We start from the raw sequence: 18,008 nt of genomic DNA, 5'->3' as shown, positions 1-18,008 counted from the left end.
TAATTTTTTTAAGATTTATTTATTTATTTTGAGGGAGAGAGAGAGAGAGAGAGAGAGAGAGAGAGAGAGAGAGAAAGAGAATGCATGCACAAACACTGAGAAGGGGAAGACGGCTCCATCTCACAACCCTGAGATCCTGACCTGGGCCAAAATCAGGAGTCTGATGCTTAACTGCCTGAGTCACCCAGGCACCCCGGTCAAGATTTCTTTTTAAATAACTGGTTACTAGTATCTAGTATCTTTTCAGTATCTTGCTGCTGTCCTGCTGCCTCTCAGTACAGAAAAAGTCTAGCTACCAATTTTTAAATATAATACAAAACAAAGCGAAATAATACAAACAAAAATAAGTAGCACTGTGATATTTCTTATTAAATGTTTTATCTCATGGACAATGGACATGGAGATAATGTTTTATCTCATGGAGCTCAATGGACAGCTCATGGTGAATATACAGACCTCTTAGGATATGAGATAACATGAGCGTTGTTCAGCCTAGCAACAATTCCTTGATGATCCTTCTCTGTTTCTTAAACCAGTGGACTTAAAAAAAAAAAAAAAAAAAAAAAAAAAAAGAATGAACTTTTGGAATGCTCAGCCCTTTTTTCAAGGAGGTCCTAAACCCAAGCTTCAACCTGGATCAGCTTATATGGTATAAGGCCTCATCTGAACAGTGTTTTGCAGCTAAAACTGGTGTCTATCCCATCAGCCTCAAACTGGCAAATAGTGTAAAACAAATACTTGAAAAGTACCTCAGGTATTATTGGAAATACGAGAGATCAGTCATTTAGCTTATCAATCACATCAGTTTACTTGTAAAGAATATCTCTATGCTTCCGTGTAACACAATCACAAAGGGAGGATAGATCACACCCATCACACTTTGCTCCTCATGTATCCCATTAGAGTAAACGTGCTAGTTATTTCTACACTAAATGGGGAAGTCATGCAGCTGATCACATTTTACTTGAGAGCTTTTAGAATTTATATAAGTTTGCAAGGATCTAGCATCGTTATTTACCCTCGGCTCTAAATCTGTGAGAACTTTATTGCCTTTTTAGTAACACTTCTACAACCATGAGGAAGGAATCTCAGATCTACTCAACAGAATCAAATTCCCAGATGCTTTTCACTCTCTCTCCTTTCCCTGCCCTGCCATCCCATTACCATTCTAGACACTTCTCTGCACGCACGTAACTGGATATTCCAGACCTATCTATTCCTTTTTACTGATGGATTTCTAGTCCTTCGATTCAAACCCTAAACTATCATGCCTTCCTAATTTTACACCTAATCAAATTTCCTGCATTTCCTGGATGTAGATCCTCAAACCTACCAACCCCTTATATTTTCCATGACACCCTACTGAAGCCCTTCATTCTAAGTCGTCTCTCAGCCTTTGTATCTTCTGACTGGTGGTGATCCTGTTATTACTTACGACTTGCTGTGAACATGCAATTTTACTTTTGTCCTCTGATAACACAATTAAGTGCCTATTTCCAATAGTACAATCACAAAAATGTTTTCCATTAGGAGCAGCTGGGTAGAATTGGAAATTTAGAAAACTAGAAACTGAGACAATGTAGTAAACTTGCCTTTTTATTTCTGGCCATATAAAAATCTTTCCATACTCAAATTAAAAGCAACTATAAGAATCCATTGAAATTAACCCCCTGATTAAATTGCAATCAAATACGGTTTATTCCTGTGCATTTTTCTTACATATGATTTTCTGGACTAAACTAATCCAAACTAATACAAGTGCTAGTTTGGAACAACATATCCGTGTGCGTATGTGTGTATTCTCTCGAAAATAATCTATTGCCATTAAGTATAATTATGTATATTGGGAAAAGGATGGTATCGACATGAAGAGTGATGAAATCAATTCATAGATGTCAAACTAAAAGTTATCAAGCATATTGACAATATTTTGTGATGTCGAAGATCATTTCTGAGATATGATTGTAGTACTTGAGGATGTAGGCTCTAGGCTACCAATCATAATTTTACCAATTATCTGCAGATCAGTTTTTCTACAAATACTAATGCTGTTTAACTTCTTGTGTTATTGTGAAGATTAAATGATATGATGTATATACAGTTTTAAGCACCATGTACACTACACAGTAGGCATTCAAATGTAACATAATAGTAATTCTATCAGTTCTTTGATAGAATCCCCAAGAGGCCAGAGACTCCAGAATAACATATAAACCATAGAGAAAAGAGTTGCTATCTGGTAAAATGCTTGGATCTCTATGATATGTACTTCGATCACTTGCTTCCCTGGTTCATTGGCAAAAGGAGGTCACACTTACATTTGCATTTCTGTCCAAACAGTTGCAAGAACCTTCCCACTGGTTAACAAGCATTCTGATATTTGCAGGAGTCACGATTCTATGTATTTCTGTGACTCCCAGGTTTGTTCATGGACGTTTAATAAATAATTCCTCACTAGTCCTAAGTGCCACTTAGGGCAGCACAAGTAACTCCAAGTCACCCTTTCAGACTCAACTACAACTATCGATCAATGGACAGCGCTTCCCTTTTATTTCAATTGCCACTCTACTGCCTGCTTATCTCAATTGCCACTGGAAGTCCTGCTGCTCCTGGTAGAACAGAAGGATCCAGATGCTTGATTAAAGTGCCATACGGAAGGCTGAGGAAAGAAGTGGTCTTGGAGAACTTCCTGCTCTCTCCGGCCCCTCCCCTTGCTAACCGTTACCTGCTTAGCTCATTCAGCTGCTGCTGTTACGAATATGGCTTCTCCAGTGGACAATCATTTCTCTCAACGTCACATTTCACGAAGGATGAGCCATGGCAGTATTTCTTAGGCCCACAGTCGTAAAAGTCTCATCATTCATACTCATGCATCTCTTCACTTGAAGAAAATTGGATACCAGGATACTGAATTGGGTTCTGGAACCAGCATCGTGGTGTTTGGTGTGGGTATTAAGTATGACTTTCTGATCTAGACTGGTTGAAAGGGAGTTTCATGGGAGTCAAGCTTGACTTTTATTATTATTATTAATTCTTCTTATTATTATTTTCAGTATTGCGATGACTATTTGAAAGAGTACATGTTTTCTTTTAATTTCAGCATGGGATAGGGGAGAAGCAACAATTTTCTAAACCTCTTTTTACAAGACACTTGGACAGCAACCAGAAATATTTAGATACAAATACATGTAAAGGTCCCTCCCTCCTTCCTCTTATAAATATATAAATAAAATCCTTAAAAAAAGGAAAAACAAAACAAAACAAAAAAACAAATACATGTAAAGGATGTCAGCCAAGTTAGTCAGGCAGCGCTAAATTTATTGAGGGTGGGATATTGTTTTATAGCACCTGCAAAATGTGCTTATGCCCGGGTAATATCCACCTAAATTTCCTAATAAAATAGAGAGGACCAGTAGTTCATGGGATTTCTATGACTTCACTTTAAGCTGGTCATTTTTCTTGACGAAGCAAATATTAAAATTATAACTCTCTTCAATATCTTTAAACAATATCTTTAAATATTATATAGGGAAAAGTATGATTAAGAGACTTAGAATGTGTAATACGAATAGCTGGTTCCCTGATTTGTAGAACACAAAACTTATTCTACACAAACAAAATTCTCAACTGTCCATGAAAAAAAAAATTGAATCTGTCTCTCAGCCATTTTCTGGAAGGGACAAAGTTTAAATTTCATTAGCAAAGCAAATACCAGTAGTAGCACATTGGTACATCAGTTAAATAGTATAATTTCATTAGGTATATATTCTACTAGGAGATGACTGACTTTCCCATAAGATGGGAGAGATTATTTATTTTTTTCTATACAATTAAATCCACGGCAATTTATGGAAATTATTACAATTATCTCTACATAGAACATATATATTACAAATTTTAAAATTCTTGTTAAAACATGAGAGATGATTACACTAGTGGAACTTAATCTCAGCAAATTTTATTTCCGTTTTGGCAAGAGGATTTCAGAAATTCACTGTAGAGTAATTATTATAGAGTGGCTTTAAAAGCAAAGCATCCTCCTTTTTCATTTGGATTTTAAGCAGATAGTTTTGCAATGATCTTTATTTGATATTTAGAACAATCTCATGAAATAGACACAAGAACACTCTGAATCTGAGTTTCCGTTGAGAGCGTGTGAGAGGAAAATGGCAAATCCAAGACCAGAAACTGGGTGCTGTGACGCCTATGCCTTTGGTTTGTGTATCGAACAAGGTGTTCAAATAATAACAAAATCTGGACATGTCTCCAAAGAAGAGATGCAGTTGGTAGATAAGCATATGAAAACACACTTAATATCATGTAATTAGGGAACTGATAATTTGAAAAACCAGACCGCTACACACCCATCAGGATGGCTAAAATCTAAAACATTGGCAACAATAAATGCTGGCGAGGATGTGGAGCAACAGGGAATCACATTCATTGCAAGTGGGAGTGCAGAATGTTAATATCACTTTGAAAGACAATTTGGCGGTTTCTTACAATGCTAAACATAGCCTTGCCATATGATCCAGCAATCATGCGGCTAGACATTTATCCAAAATAACTGAAATCCACAAAAACCTGCACACAAATGTTTATAGCAGCCTTATTCAAAATTGCCAAAACTTGGAAGCAGCCGAGATGTTCTTTAGTTGGTAAATGAACACACAAACGGGCGTATCAGTACAGGGGCATATTATTTAGTGATGAAACGAGCCATAAAGACCCACGGGAAACTTAAAACACCTACTGTTAACTGACAGGTGAAAATTTGAAAAGACTGTATACTTTATGATTTCAATTATGTGATATTTTGGAAAAGTCAATACCATAGAGGCCAGGAAAAGATAACGGTCTCCAGGGACTTGATGGTAAGGAGGAGGGTTGAGTACGTGGGGCATAGTGAATGTTTAGGGCAGTGGAACTATTCTGGGTGATACCATGATTGTGGACACATGACATGACACATTTGTCAATGCCAGCAAACTGTGCAACACAGAGTAAACCTTAATATAAATATAGACATCTGTTCATTATAATGGATCAGTATTGGTTCATCAGTTGTAACAAGATATTGCGAGGCAAGATATTAATAACAGGGTAACGGTGTGCCGAGGAAAAGGGTTTGTAAGAACTCGTCGTACTTTTTGCTCCATTTTGTGTAAACTTAAAAATACTCTAAAACAATAAAGTACGTCAATTAAAATAAAATACACACTGATTTAAATTCTTGTATAATGTGCTTGTCATGTTCTACCATTATCTTGTAGGTCACTACCCTCAACTTATACACTATTTTACGTGTGTATATAAAATTTAACATGAAGGGGTTCCTGGGTGGCTCAGTGAGTTAAGTGACTGTCCTGTGATTTGGTCTCAGGTCACAATTTAATGGGTCATGAGATGGAGCTCCATGGCAGGCTCCGTGCTCAGCGCAAAGTCTGCTTGAGATTCTCTCTGCCTTTCCCCGTACTCATGAGCTCTCTCTCTTTCTCTCTCTCTGTCTAATAAATAAATCTAAAAAAAAAATTAATGTGAGACAGAACAATGCATTAAAATAAAACCTATAAAACAAATCCTAATCATTTGAAAACTTAAATAGGTTTCTTCACCTAAGATCTTTTTTTCTCACAGCTTCTCAGAGAAAATGAATCCTGCAAAGAATGGCTTAATGAAATTGCAACTCTTTTTCCCGTTACTAATGGACACGATGAAAGCATTCAGCAAAATAAATGAGCATGTAAAATACCTTATTTTCTTTCATTCTTTTCACTCTATTTTCCTATCACAAAAGCTATTTTTTTAACTTGTTTATTTGACCATTTAAATGCTTTTCCCATGGGGCGCCTGGGTGGCTCAGTCAGTTAAGCCTCTAACTGTTGATTTCAGCTCAGGTCATGACCTCAGGGTGGTGAGATGGAGCGTGGTATAGGGTGTGCGCTAGGAGCGGAGTCTGCTTAAGATTTTCTTTCTCCCTTTCCCTCCCTACTTGAGCATGCGCTCTCTCTTTCTCTCTAAATCAATCAAGAGAGTTAATTTTGGGGGCATCTAGGAGGTTCAGTTGGTTGAGTTAATCAGCCTGATCTCAGTTCAGGTCAAGATCTCAGGGTTGTGAGATCAAGCCTCACGTCAGGCTCTGCGTGAGCATGGAGACCAGTTAGGGTATTATCTCTCTGTCTCTCTCTGTCTCTCTGTCTCTCTCTCTCCCTCCTTCCCTACTGCTGGGGTGTGCATTCTCCCTTTCTAAATGAATTAATTAATAAAAATATTTTTCCCCAAACTCTTGAACTTGGCCTTGATGTTTTTTCTATACCCCCCTAACTCTTCCATATTATGACAATGGTTTTCTTACATTTTAATAAAAAATATTGTGTACCTGTACCTATGTGTCAGATATTTTGATACCGAATTTCAAAACATTCATATTATATTTTGATGTGACATAATAGGGTTATGAGTGCCCTTACAAGGAGTCTCACTATAATTATCTACTTAAGACATTGCATTTTTATGGACTCATTTTATGTCATTTAAGACAAAATTTGAAATGTCTTATTGAAATTATCTGATGCTCATCATTATTTGACCCAAAGGTTAGCGGTAAGCTTACACGAGCAAAGAATAGCTATGTGGTGTGTACATGATGGATAAGGTTTTCACTCAAAATCTCTTCTCAGCCCTTAAAGAGAGGACTGTTTATCACTTCAGTTCTGGAGTTCTTAGACACAGTAGCTCTGTTCAGAGAAGGAATCTGCAGCAGCCAGAACTCTGGCTGCGCTGATGTAATGTTCTCAAAATGTGGTCCCCAGACTAGGGATCAGCAGCCTCAGCATCACCTGGGAACTTGCTAGAAATGCAAATTATCGGCCCTTATCCAGGAGCTACCGAGTCAGAAACCCTGGGGAGGGCGTTCAGAATCTGTATCCTCCGGGTGATTCTGATCCAGGCCAGCGTTTGAGAATCAGTGCTCTGTAGCCTCGGGAACAGCGTTTAGACTCTCAGCTCTGAGGCGAAGTCAAAGAGTAAATCAAATTACTGGACAGAGTAGCAGCTCCTAGTTAATACTGAAACACGGATTAAAATTAAGAGGAAGACTCCACACAACATAGTATGCTTCAGATGCACATACTCCCCCCTCCTTTTTTTTTTAATGACTTATGATAAAGGTTAGACTATAATAATGAGAACTTTTCCCAACAGGGCTTGTGATCCCGGAGCTAATGGGGATTGCCGGAGTTGATAAATGTCTGTGTCACAACGTAGATCACAGACCAGTACCCCTAAAATTTAGTGTCCTGAAATCAAACCAGTGATAATTAGGATATAAGTTTTCAAGACACGAGGTCATTTGCTATATAACACTCTTATGGGGGGAGGAAGGTGAAGGGGTAAATTGTTTTCAATTAGTTCATCATTACACCTGCACATTATCATGAGAAGTCATGACTATGCTTTTTCTTTCCTTTTCTAAGGAAAGCGAAGGATCTTCCTTGAGAAAACGTCAAAGAATGCACAGAAGTCACTTCCTTGAAGTGAGCTGGTTCATTGGGAGAAAAACTAATTTTTTTGGCCATGAGGCCAATAGCTTAAACTCAGACCAGTCATATATTGAATGCAAACTAATGCCGGCAGTGCTGTTTACGTGGAACAGTTGAGTCGTGAAGGAAAAATATAGTTGAATGCCAACGTGAAATGGTTTATCTTGGGGTTTTCTACCTATCGCCCTGACATTCAACAACAGTTTGAGGTTAAATGTTACGGATTTATAAAACTTATAAGAGCTCTATGGAAAGTAGTAGTTTATAGAAATGGAATGTATTTCCCCTTATCTCCAAATTTCCCTTTAAATTTATTTCTGTCAACAGTTACATTCTAATGTTATTTTCTCTTGTCTAGAATATATAGCACCATCGAGAGTTCCTCAACTGCATGTATGATACGATTTTCACAGAATTATTTTTTTTAATCAGTTCCTCGCCATCATGTATTCCCCACATCAATGGCCCCACCATCAATTTAGGAACTTGATGGAATGTTGAAACATCAATTATTATTTTTCTTTCCTGCATAACACAGCTCTTTAATCTTCAGTTGGGTACACAGTCAAGCGCTACATTCCCAAACCACTGGTGTGACCACGTGACAAAGTGATAGCCAATTAAATGCAGCAAAGAAATGTCACATGCAGCTGTAAAGCCCTTTGCTTAAAGGGAAGGGCAGTGCCCTCCCTTTGCCCTCCTTGCCTTTGCCTTTGCTGAAGCACGTCTGCAGTGACAGGAGCCAGAGCAGTCACCCTGGGTTACAAGACGGGAGCCACGTGGTCAGTCCTGGAGAACACCCAGGTACAAGACCCGGGACACTGACACCATCAAGGCCTGCATACACGCTGACTATGGGGAATGAGAGAAATGAATCATTTCACTTAAGCTCTGATTGTTTTGGGGAGTCTTTTAGAGAATTTGATGTTTACGCTCCCTGATATACTGGGGGGACCTACTGTACTTCATGTGTATACACAGGTTTGTTTATCGAAAGAGAGACGACACACCTGTTGATATAAGATAAAAATAAAGGGGAAAAGCATTGTTATAATGTGTTTGCTTTTTCAAATCCTTGCTTTAACTTTTTTGATCCTGAAACTCAGTTAACAATAATTACTGAGCACATTCTAAGCTCAAGATACTCCTCAGGGCTGCAGGGATGCAATGGAAAGCAAACCAGCCAAGGTTGCTGCTCTTAACTGATCTTACTGCTGCTAGGGAACTGAGAGAGCAAACATGTATACATACATAACATGGATTTGCATACATAATAATAAGACTAATTTAAATTGGTGCAAAAGTATCTTAATTTCTTTGAAAATTAAGAAAAATTCCAAACAAGGATTATTACATCTCTTACTTAAAATCAGTTAAAAAAAAAAAAAAAGCTATTTAAGAAATTAAGACTCCTTTCTCCCAAACTCCCTGACCCTAGCCCCCGAATCATCCAACTTAATCATGAACAGTATCAATCACCGTCAAGTACTCTTGAATAGCCAACCTTTCTGCCTTTCTTTTCTGCAAATCACTATCCGTTTACCGGTCTGTAAAAATCTATATGCTAATTTAATTATACCCAAATGAGAATATACTGTAGTTTTTGGTCTTGATGTTTTCAGATAAAAATCTTAATAAAGACAAAGCTTTTTTTTTTGAGAAATGATCTCTAATTTACCATTGCGTGCATTTTTATTAATTTTTGCTAGTTATTTCCCTTTAATGGACATATTGGTTGTTTTCCAATTTTGTGTATTACAAATATTCTGCAGTGAGCCTTCTTATGCTTGTATTTTTATCTCTTTATATTATTTCAGTATAATAATTTACAAGAAGTGGGTGGGATGGCTGAAGATGGGATATGCACTTTAAAAAAATATGAATAAAACCAATTTACCCTTCAAAGAGTTGTATCCATTTACGTTACCACTAACCTTAACTAATACACGCCATCAATCTATTATTATCTTGAATAATCTGATAGAAAAAGTGAGTCAATTATATGTCATGCTTATTTTGTATTTCCTTTGTTTTTTGTTTGTTTATATGTTTTGTTTCTTTTTCTATGGCCTTTTACTTTATGGATTTTGATTTTATGTTATTTGGCACATGAATGCTTGTGGATATTGTATTATATTCTTCAATTGTATTCTTTGATATTTTTTACCTCAAATTCTACTTCACAGGGTAGTAATGTAAATACTATGGTTTTCTCTCTGTGTTTATTCTATTTTCTTCCTCTTTACATTCAACTTCTCTATCACTTTATATTTAGGCATATCATTTGTTAGATTTTGTAATCTGAAAGGCTTTCCCTTTTATAGGATAAATTATTCCCACTCATTGTGAAAACATATGTGCTTGTCAGATGCTTAATTTTTCCCTTTCTGCCATTCATTTATTTTTATAATTTCTCATTGTCTTATTTTTTCTAGATAAAAAATTTATTTTCACAGAATTTAATTAATAATTAGTAAAAAATGTCTTTTTTCTTCATGTAGAAGAAAATGATCACTTAAAATATGAATATATGCAAGAAATCCAATGAAAAAATAATCATAGTTTTACTATTGAGAGATTTACCTGTTAATCTTTGTTGTAATACCATGAAGTCATTTTTTAATGTCTTATCAATATGAATAGGGGTGTTCTTTTTATACATAGATGCAATTTTGTTTTATTTTCCTACTGTTCTTTAGACCAGTGTTATTTCTGTATTGTATTTTAAATTCCAGTGTTATATTAGTTTCAGATGTAAAATATAGCGATTCAACAACTCCATTCATCACCCAGTGCTCATCATGATAAGTGCCCCCCCTTCATCCCCATCGCCTAATTGACCCATCCCCCACCCACTTTCCTTCTGGTAACCATCACTATCTTCTCTATAATTAAGAGTTTGTTTCTTCATTTTTTTCTCTTTTTCCCCTTTGCTCAGTTATTTGTTCCTTAAATTACACATATAAGTGGAATTATATGGCATTTTTCTGTCTCTGACTGAATTATTGCACTTAGCTTTACACTTTCTAGTCTATCCATATCATAGCACATATACCAGGTTTCTTAACTCTGTTGCAGGATTCAGTTTTTGTAAGTCCTATACAGTCTTTTGGTATATTCCAGAGACTGTTTTGCCAAGGTCACCAATGTCTTTCAAGATGGACGACTTGAGATCACTCTTCTGATCTCTTCTCACTTGAAATATCAATAGCATTTTTTGCAGGTGATCAATCTCTCCTTAAATTTGATTCTTTTTTTTTTTTCCTGGAGGAAGGCGCTTCCAAAGCATCATATTCTCTTGGTTTTAAACACTTTCTGACAGCTCATTTTCTATCTTCTTTTTAAGCTACTTTTCCTAGAGCCAACCCCAATCTGCCCTACAGCCCTCCTTCTATATACAAGTAATCTCACGTGATTTCTTATGCCTTCATGCTGTGAATGGCCCTGATTTGCCCCTGGCTCCCATATGAGTATCTGGATCCTGACTCTGGACTTTGTACCTGGCCATGTCTACTCTCTCTGCTTGTACATTTAAAAGGCATCTCACACTTATTTAAAAAAATAATAATCATCATCTAAATTTAGCATTTTTCACAAAGTGTCTAGACCTTGCCATCTCAGGAAACTGCACCAGCAACTAAGGCCAAATTCTGTTATTCTGTGTTAGTCTTTTTATCACCCCACATCAAAATCTATCAGAACTCTTGTCAATCTAGTTCATAACGATTTCCTTGATTTGTTATCTCATCCCCATCTCTATTCATCATTATAGATGAATTGCTTCTATTACAGTATCTTCCCAATATTGTCCCTGCTTTCACCTATCTTTTATGATTCTTCACGTACTAGTTACGGTGCCATTTTCATCTTCCTCCATCCATCCTTTCCTTCTTTTTTTTCCTATGTTTTTACTCATATATGTGCCTCTATGTGTATGAATGTCAGTTATCTTTTTCTTCCACCTCCCTAGCTTCCTGCTTCTCTTCCAGTTCTTTCTTCTCCCTCAGAATTAATATTAAAATATGTCAACAAACTACATATACTCTCACCTATATTCTTGCCTGTTTTTGGCAAATATATATACACATGTTCTTGTTTTTTTTTAATACAAAACCAAATCCTATTTTATATTTTTCTTTTGTTTGTATACTTCTTACACAATAAAATAACCAGATAATCCTACTAAGTCAATAGGTATAGATACACTGTATTACTCTAATAGATGCAAAGTCTTTAACATATATAATAACATGTAGCCATTTTTGATGATAATTTCCCATTTCCAGGTTTTTCTAATTATGAACAATTAAACAAAATTGCATTAAGTGGTCTTGTGAATATCCTTTTATTCTATTTAGAGAGTCCTAGGAATACAATGGCTGGGTCAAAAGTTATATATAATTTTAATGTTAATCGATGTTACCAGATTGCTTTTCAAAAGACTATAAAATGTAGGAATGCAATAACTGTTTATCTTATCTTGACTAATAATATAATTTAATGTTATCTTTTTGGTAAGTTAGTCATATAGCATCCAATTACATTAATTTCTTTGGCAATATATTAGAAATGTCGCTTTGGCTCTTAAAATAGCATTGTCCTGGCATCTATCCCAATGCTACTTATTATAATTGAAAATTAAGGGAATTAAAAGACAAAAACCCATTTTCAGTATCAAATAAATATATTAGTCAGTACGTGATCTACCATTCTTTAAGACATGTTAAAAAAATCCCGCATAATATCAATTGTTTAATTTACCTGTTAGGGTTGAACCTAAGCAAATTTGTGAAATTTCTCTCTGATCCATTTTGCATTTTCACTAATTCCCACATTTCCACAATTTCTGCATTTCCTCCAGCCATTCAAGATGCAATCCTCAAGTAGAAAACTAAATTGATGTTCTGTTCTTCCAGGCCTGACCAATATCAAATCTAGGGAAGTTGCCAATCAGAGAGATTAAAGCTTGAGAACAAGATAATACCTAGTTTATTCCTTTTCTTTTAGAAGTGAAATAACTGCAGCTAAGTCATGATTCATTCAGTGTCGCATGGTTGCTTTAGCAGGACATTATTTAAGGTGAGTTCCAGTAAGTCTTTAAATGTGGTACTGTCTTCACAAATTCAGGTTTCGTAGTTCATGGGTTCTAAGATGCCTTTTTGTTTTCAACATCTCCATAACTCAGATGTCTTATAATCAGTGGCTTCTTGCAGTTAATTGACAGTGCGTTTGCATTTATAGTGGAGATAAAAAGGGTACGTCTTATAATTGATGTGGTATTGGATCTGGTAGATCACGGTATTTGTTTTAAAGAGGCCTCACTTTTAAATCCAGCAGACCTGAAATACAGAAACAGGGATATGCGAGATGGACCTCCTACTTTTAGGTAATAATAATAACCTCAGAAAGTCACCATCTCCTTTCAAATCATACAATAACAGTATCAGCTGCAGATAAAGTCAATAGTGTTTATTCAATGCATACCTCATGACTAGTATAAAACACCATGTTGGAATAACTTGATTAACATATAGCTCATTTTTAAAGATTCCCAGCATAGCTTAGGTTCACTTGTGGCATAATTTCACTCAAATATGTTAACACCAAACTAATTTTGAAACCCCATATGCTTATAGCTTTTATGTAAATACAAATTAAAAAATAGAAATCAAATAAAAATATAAAAAAATCCAAATTTACCATCTTAATTTAATACAACAGATGATGTTGCTTTGCTGAAACCAAATCCAGTCTCAACATGGATGTTTTTATGAGTATTTGTGTGTCAATAGTGATCTAAGCACGCCTGATGATTAGGGTGCACACAGGTGCCCTATCACGTTCCTCCGGTTTAACGCCTTAATCCATGCAGATGTCATTTATCATTTGGTCTTATCTTAGAATAAGCATTTTCTTAGCATAAGAAAATAAGCATCTTATCTTAGAATAAGAATTTACGTGTTAAGTTTTTAGTTTTTTCCTCATTAGTCCAAAACAATAAAAGTTGTAATACCTGGCACCAATGTGGTCACAACTCGAAAGGCAAACAAGAGAGACATATAGCGACAACACCTAGTTATAAATTATTGTTATAGGATTTCACAAATGATCAAGAATATGTTTATTATGTTAAGATTGTTATAGTAATGAAAAGGAAAGTTTTGAATCCCAATAATATAGTCTGGAATCACTAAGAACACATCACAGACACATTTGAAAAACACTGAAATAAGCTTTTTTCTCTCTTTTTTTTTTTTTCAGGATGATGTAAGAACAGCAACTCGGTGCCTAGAAGCTCAGGTAAGGCTGGGGTGTGGGAACCAAAAGTGAATATAATTTGTGGATCATTCGTTTTAGTGATGGGAAGTTATCCAGACAAACAGAGTAAAAGCATCCAGAGCCTGTAATGACAGGAAGTAGGAAGTCTCAGCATGCGGGGGTAGCAACATATGGTCTGAAATAGCAACAAGCAAACCGGGGGGAGATTTACTTCCCTCTGAAAGAGCCGGACTGAGCGAAGTGGGGCAGGGATTCAGGATGCGGGGGTCCAGCCACTGGTCTGGGAAAAGAGGCAAGACGTCGGTCTCACGTCTCCAAGGAACAACATTGTCCTGAAATGTGTGAGCCAAGAGGAGGCCAGGAGCAATACCTCGTTGGTGCACAGAAAACTGACATGGAAATTTGGGTTAGGGAAGCAAGATGAGGAAGAGGAAGTGAGTTAAATCAGTATCGGCACAGGGCTTAGGGGATCTTGATTCAAATCCCAATTGGAGAAGGAGAAAAACTGAAGTGTGGTTGCAAAAAGGAGCTGCACATTGTTTTTAGATTAATATCACTTACTGTCATAATTAAATTACTAAGTGTATTTTTTCAAGTCGCAAGTCACCAATGAAACCCAAGTGATACAGGATTATCCCATAAGGTATTTAAAAATATTTTCTGATGATGAAATATTGCCTCTGAGTGTTTAGATATTTAAAGCAGGTCTCCAGTCGGACCTCCTATGTTCTCCGGGTGATTGAGAGGGAATATTTTATTTTTAAGAATTTGGTGGCATCCTTCCATAGAAATAATCCATGTCAAGATGATTACTAATAACAGAAATCGGAATTGTTTTAAATAATGGGAATAGGCCATGGATTTCAGAGACTATAGCATAGCAGGAATTTAGAGATGCTTACTTATGTACCTACTGCCTTTACACCGGGACAAAAGGAAAGAAATGAGAACAGCAAGATGGAAGAGCACAATAATCTGTCACTACCTACTGATCTCACTTTACTGCCATAGAAAGGCACGCTTCCTTGCCAAGACGATGGGGAAGCACTGGTGTCCCACCTGCCTTCTATCTTCGTTTTTAGCAAAGTTGAAACGAAAGGTTCTGACGTTTGCCGTAAGAATTCCACTCCGGGTAGTGGTTGTTACGGTCAGACGCCGGATCGCACATGGTGTGTGTGTGTGGGGGGGGGGCTCACCATTCCCAACATTAACTTTGACCTGAGGCAGAGCCCACAGGTAACGGGGCTCATCGGTAGGGACACAATGACTATCGTACAGTGGGATTAATAGTTTTATTTGCTCGATCATTATAGATGCGGCTGCTCAATCGAGATAAGGCGAAACAAAAGGAAACTGTGCTCGCTTCTAAATATGCCTACTGAAGTTCAAGGTCTAGGTCCAGAATCTGCATATTATGTAATTTTGAGATAGATTCCCTCCTGTGTAGAGAGACAACGAGGATAGATTTTAGGCAAAAAAGGCACATTCTTTTATAACCGTCCTCATCCTTCATGCTTTGGCAGCAAATCTATGGTGTGTTCATTGCCACTTCTGTGTAGGTCTACATGTGACAGTCTAGAGCCACCTCATCATACCATGAAACGTGTAAGTGGTAAAAATAGCCTGTTCTGACAGTGAAAAGACTCTTCAGAGATTAGAAGATATTTCACTGAAGTTTATTACGATGCCTATGTATCCTAAGATATATACATACACATGTATGCTTTTGCTGTTTATGAGACACAGATATACACTCTATAAACTTTGCCACTAGAAAACACAATATGACTTTCCAGATAGGCGGTATTCTGTTCCATAGGACAATTCCTATAAATGTTCCTGTTTTCTGAACTGGAAATTGAGCTTCACGATGTAGATAAAGATCTGAACATCTTGTCAGAAGGATTTGGAGAGAATAACATTTCAGAAAACCTAGCTTAGATGACTGTGACTTGCAAACACAAGAAAACTACATTATGTGACTCTTTCCCTTATGACGCTTCTTCCTCGGTTTGGCTCAGTATTAGTGAAGACCTTATCCCCGGTCTACCAGCTGCAAGTTTCCCAAACTTCAGAAGGCGTCATGAAAAACGTCCAGGTCATTAGTTGTTCCCAAAATGATATTACAGAGAATCCCTGCATCCTCAAAATACAAATAACAACAACAAAAAAAAAACTGCTGTAATGATAGGTGCCAAGATGGATTTAATTTCCACACGTTATTCAGTGAAGAATACTCATTTTTTTTTTCTGATAGATCCCGTTCATACTGAATTCTAACAAATCATTAGGCGATCTGTTCCACGGAGTATGTAAGTTTTAGAAATTCCTGCTCTCTTTTTCTCCCAAGATTTCCGCACTCCCCCAAGTGGATATCAGAGAAATTCAGCCAATACCTCTAAAGGACTGTGACGCTTCATCATGAGCTATGATCAATCCACATCAACTCTTTTTTTTTCTTTGTTTGAACTGAAGCATGGCACATGGAGAATTTTCCTTAGATGAGTCTAGCACTGCCCTCTCCTACCTCTGTCACTTCTAATTTACTCACGGCAGTGTCCCCTCTGCGGGAAGCACTTCTTCTGTCCCCTTCTCTTCTCTTCCTCTCTCCAGGGCTGGTGTCCGGCTGGCGGCCAGGCTCCCTGCGAGGGCCGAGGACCGGGGTGTAGGGTGCGGAACCCTAGGGGTGGGAGGCCCGAGTGCAGATGTCCTGACACCTCGACCTTCAGACAAACAAGACACACAGTCAGGTCGTGTGGCGGCGCCGTCCGCGGTGACCCTGGAGCATCACCACGTCCATGTCCATGTCCCGAATCTGCTTTAACCAATTAGGCCGCCCCAGGCAACAGGGAAAGCAGCCTCCAGCGAAGGCTCTGGAGCAGCACCTGCCCCCGCCCCGCCCCCCTGCTGCTTCCATCCGTCTCCGGGCGGCTCAGGACTGGCGCGCACCTGACGCCCCCCCCCCCAGGAGTCACACCTGCACCGAGGCCCAGGCGACCCGGCCGGGGAGGGGGCGGCTGGGGGCACCTGCAGGCGGCCTGGCGGCCGGGATCGCAGCACCCCGTCCCCTGCTTCCCCGGGGAACCCCAGGGGCTCCCGCGCAGGGGGCTTTCCGGTCTGGTCCCTTCTAGGGCCGAGGCTTTTTGCTCCCGCCGCCCCGTGTGTCGTGCGTGGGAAGAGGGACCCGGGGAGGGACGCGAGGCGCTCCCGTGGCAGCCGCTCCTTTGCTGCAGAGCCTCCCTTCCCTCGGCGGCGCTTCAGGAAGCCCTGGGGCTCTCGGGAGACGGGGGGCCCGCCCGGGGGGGCCCGCCCGGGGGGGCCCGCCCGGCCCTCGCCTCCCATCCGCTTCCACTCGCATCGCCGGGAGCCCCCCACGCCCCCCCCCCCGGCACACGCCCCCGCCCCAGCTGTCAGCGCAAACACTTGTGATCTCTGCGACCGGGTGGCGGCGGCGGTGGGTGCGGGTGCGGAGCGCTCCCTTTCTCTGAGATGCTGAACGGGGTCCAGCCTCCGGACCCCAAACACGCTGCAAACTAACGCGATGCAAGAAGCCCAGTATACGGGGGGAGGGGAAGGGAGGGGACGGGAGGGGACGGGAGGCAGCGCTGCGGGCACCTGCGGGGACCTGCGCGCACCTGCGGGGACCAGCGGGCAGCTGCGGGGACCTGCGAGGACCTGCGGGGACCCAGCCGCCCCCCCTCCGCCCCCTGCCACCCTCGGCCCCCGCCCCCCGCAGGCCGGGACGCCCCCGCCCCACCTCGCAGGAGCCCCCGCCCCTCCGCCCCCCCCCAACTTGCCAGAGTCTTCCGCCCGCGTCCCCCCTGCACCCTCCGGCCCCCGCCCCCACCTCGCAGGAGTCCCGCGCCCCCTTGCGCCCCCGCCCTCCCCGCCCCCCGCCGGAGTCCCCCACCCTCTGCCCCCCCGACCTCCATCCCCCTCACCCCCGCCCCCACCTCGCCGAACCCCCGCCTCCCCGCCCCCCAGCACCTCCTCGCCCCCCCGCCCTCCCCCGCCCCCACCTCGCCGGAGTCCCGGGCTCCCGAGGGGCGGGTGGCGGCGGCCGCGGCGTCGGCGGCTCTCGGGGCGCTCCCCCTGGCGGGGGCGGGCGCCAGCTGCGCGGCCGTGACAGCTCCCCGTGCCAGCCCAGTGGCTCCCTGCCATTGGCTCGGTGCGGCGGACCGGCGACGC

At 40.2% G+C, this 18,008-nt stretch overlaps 1 long non-coding RNA gene across 1 annotated transcript; it reads right to left on the bottom strand.

Annotated features, from left to right (window-relative positions):
• Positions 1–12,137: 12,137 nt before the first annotated feature.
• LOC129498740 (uncharacterized) lies at positions 12,138–17,977 on the bottom strand. The gene is made up of 3 exons (XR_008662191.1): positions 17,840–17,977; positions 16,372–16,543; positions 12,138–12,880 (listed from the first exon to the last, which is right to left on the bottom strand). It is a non-coding gene; the product is annotated as an uncharacterized LOC129498740 (long non-coding RNA).
• Positions 17,978–18,008: the final 31 nt, after the last annotated feature.

This window comes from Nyctereutes procyonoides, unplaced genomic scaffold (genome assembly GCF_905146905.1).
Source record: "Nyctereutes procyonoides isolate TBG_1078 unplaced genomic scaffold, NYPRO_anot_genome, whole genome shotgun sequence".
NCBI lineage: Eukaryota > Metazoa > Chordata > Mammalia > Carnivora > Canidae > Nyctereutes > Nyctereutes procyonoides.
This window is presented reverse-complemented; position numbering and strand designations above follow the sequence as displayed.